This window comes from Otolemur garnettii, unplaced genomic scaffold, assembly GCF_000181295.1.
Source record: "Otolemur garnettii isolate 467f Iridium unplaced genomic scaffold, OtoGar3 scaffold00018, whole genome shotgun sequence".
NCBI classification, from domain to species: Eukaryota; Metazoa; Chordata; class Mammalia; order Primates; family Galagidae; genus Otolemur; species Otolemur garnettii.
The window spans coordinates 4,808,647-4,812,404 of NW_003852413.1; positions in this window are offsets into that span (position 1 = coordinate 4,808,647).

Here is a 3,758-nt window from a genome sequence, read left to right on the forward strand (position 1 = left end):
TTGGGGGTTCCAGCTGCAGCTGAAAGCCTGGAAGATGTGGGTCTCTTGTGATCACCTGCAGGAGGGCATCAAGGCAGGCCTAAATCATCGTCATCATCATGGCAGCCGACCTTCACAGAACACTCATTGCATGTCCCTGTGCAAAGCACGCTATGCGTGTGAGCTCACTCCATCCAGAGGATGACCTTCGGGAGATGGAAGGACATCTGGGAGCTTCCCAAGATTGTGCAGCTGGATGAGGACAGGGCTGAGGACTGGGTCCCCAGTGTTCCGGACTGGCTCCTGGCAGAGGAAATGGCCACACTGGGGTTGGCTGAGTCATGAACTAGAGACTTCCAGCCCAGCCTGTAGTGACCTGCAGTCAAGAGACAGGACTTGGCACTGACCTGAGGGCTCTGGGGTGAGCTGGATGAAGATGAGGCCCCCATCTGGCTCTGTCAGATGTCCCCAGGAGAGACAGGAGAACAAGGCTGAGAGGAGAGCCTCTGTGCTGCTCCTTACCCTCTGATTTGCATATTTTGTGCCAGAGACACTAACTCTAGCATTACAAAGGCAAAGGCACGGATGAATTCAGGTGCACCGTCCTTGTCTAGACAAACTCAATACATAGTGTATATCTGACCCCTCAAGACACATGTGCAAGCCTTTCTCTCTAGAACTCTCAAATGAATGTGTTCTTGCTTTCATAAAATTCCACACCATGTGCAATCTCACTTTTTAAATCAGGAAGCAATCACAAGAGAAATCTGGCAGCACGAAGGGATTCTTTCTAGGGGTTCTTTCAACAGCCTTTTCCCAGAACACCTTTGAAAACATGATCCAACCTACTGGGAAAGTGTTTATTGAATAGATTGCTCCCTGCTTCACGAGATCACCACGCTGTCACCTGGGTTTCCAGGTTAAGCATCTACTGACGATAATGATGACAGAGTCTCCACTGCAAAGCTAAGCAAACCAGTCGGGGTGAGCCCTCTCTGCATTCTGGTCCTGATGTCCATGTTCCTGACCTTGAAGGCTGTTTTCTCTGCTCTGTTTGGGCCTGGACTATCTTAGGAGAAGCTGCTCAGATCATGCCTGTAAGTGTGGAATCTGGGGGGACAGAGTCTGTGCCTGACAAGCCATTGGAAGAAGCTCCTGCAGGGGCCTGGAATCCAAACACACGTGTCTCTTCATACAGCCGGGGGACTAACATCTGCCCTGTCTGGGCTTCCTTTTATGGGAGAGTTTGATCTTAGATGAATTCAAGTTGCACCTTTCATTAAAATCATGCATATTAGGGTGGGGTGTGGTGACTCAGGCCTCTAATTCTAGCACTCTGGGAGGCCAAGGCAGGTGGATTGCCTGAGCTCATAGGTTCAAGACCAGCCTGAGCCAGACGGAAACCTCACCTCTAAAAATAGCTGGGTGTTGTGGAAGGCGCCTGTGACTCCAGCTACTTCAGAGGCTTAAGCAAGAGAATTGCTTGAGCCCAAGAGTTTGAGGTTGCTGTGAGCTATGATGAGCAAGGCAGGTAGGGCTCTGTCTCAAAAATAAATAAATAAATAAATAAATAAAATCATGCACATCACATCTTCTGCTGTACTTGCAAAGGACAGAACATCAATTTGGGGGCCTGGAGCCAGCTCCACCACCAGGGACCCACTGTCTTACTTTAGACAAGTGTCTTAACCTTATTGGGCCTCAGTTGCTTCCCCCAGTAATACGGATGTGACAATGGATCAATGATTCTCAGCCAGGGGCAATTCTGCCCACCCAGGAGACATCCAACCGTGCCTGGAGACATGGTTGTTTGTCACAAAAGGGGGTGCTACTGGCATCTAGTGGGGAGAGGCCAGGATGCTGCGACACCTAGCAGTGTGCCAGGCGTCCCAACACATCAGTAGTGCTGCTGAGAAACCTTGAGGTGGACAAACACGGCCACAGCAAAGCCCTGCTGTCACAGCGTCAGGATGGCAGGACAGCACCAAGATCGTCCCTGGCCCTTGATGGGGAGGGCTCGAACCGAGGAGGTAGAGAAGCCTTACTGCCACGCTCACCGGTATCTCCAAGGCCTTCCAGGGAGATCAGTGACATTCCAGTGGGACTCCCTCAGAGCCCTGCAGAGAGTGGAGAGTAAGTGAGGAGCTGATGGCCGAGCCTTGGGCATGTAACAGGAAACGCTGGGAACTTGGGGGTCAAAACTGTTAGGTTGGCCAAGCTAACTCCATCTTAGATTTGAAAAAACCATTCTGTGAGACTCAGTTACAGGTGGCCATAACTCAGATAAGAGAGCCATGCCACAGGCTTGTCTCCCTGTGCCTGTCCAGTTACAAACCTGTAAGAAATATGCTGCCACTGCAAGCCTCTGACACCCTGGTAAGAAGAGCCGGCCAGAGAGTCCCAGTAATGAGCTGCACGTCGTTGGCGTCCTCTGTAAAGCCAGCTGCTCTTTACCCTGCCGTGAACAGATCTGCCTCCCTCCCTAACACAGCTGACATCTCTTTAGATTTCAGCCCACTTGTCCTCAAAGCCAAAACGTTCTGGTGCGTTTGTTACATTGGTCCTCGTGAGTTTCAATCCAGCCTCATTTTTACCTATCAAAAACATCACATGAGAGGCTCCCCAAAGCATGTGGGGTGACCAAAGCCTGACCACCCTCTTTCCTCCACCCTGCCTTCATTATTGGTTCCTTTTATAGCCCCAGCCAGCCAGGCCACTTGGGGACAGGGGTGTGCCCCCAGCCAGCAATGCCCCTCCTGTTCACTCCATACTTCGGGCGACAGGGAAACCAGCATTCTTTATTTTCTTCAAGCACAAACTCGCAACCCTCTTTCACATCTGTAGCGGGAGCTAGCCCCTGCACAGAAATGTCCACCAACTCCAGAAACTCCTCAGCCAAGAGCACGTGGCCGGCTGAGCTGAGCTGGGTTCCAGAAGATGGTATCAGCAAAGCATTCTCCACTTTCCTGCAGTTTGCATTTTTTTTTCCTCTTTGGCTTCCTCTTGTGATTTTCCAAACCACACAGCTTCTTGGGAGGCACATTGAAGTGTTTAAAATGAGGCAATAAAAATAAATCACTTGTTCTCGGAAGACAGCGCGCTGGTTATTCGGCTGTGCGTTTCCTCTGACTACATGCTGACACACGGATGCTGACAGTACAGCCTGCCGGGCTCCCAGCAGCACGGCCCTCAGACAGGACACCTTGAAAAAAACCCTTGTCACAGCCATTGGGGGACACTCTGCTGCAATGGGCCAGGAACCCCTTCACGCTGTGGTTATGTAAAGTCAAGGGGAACACCTAAGTTCATTGCCATTAGCGCTATGATAGAGTCCCGTAACATCTCAGCACTCATAATTGTCTAAATGTCCTTAGGCAGCTGCCCAGCCAGCCCTGGCCTCTCCCCAAGCCAGCCTGGACCCAGCATCAGGCCCTTAAGGACTTCTCAAGAGGGTTTCAATGAGCTGGAAGTGAGCTCTGGTGTGCAGCCACTGAATCTAGAGAACCCGTTTAGGATTCTTTAAAAGCCCCACCTCACTCCTTACACAGACTCCACAACAGATGCATCAGAGACTTAAATGTAAAAAAATAAAACCATGAAGTACTAGAAGAAAATGTAGGAGAATGGAACCTGGGAAAGTCCTTTCTAAACAAGATATAAAGCCCAGAAGCTATTACGAATTTCTGAGCAGGGAGGGACAAAGGCAAAGCCAAACGCCACCAGACAGCTGCTTCCCATCTCGGAGTTCACACTGCAGAACTGGTGTCCTTCCCAAGACC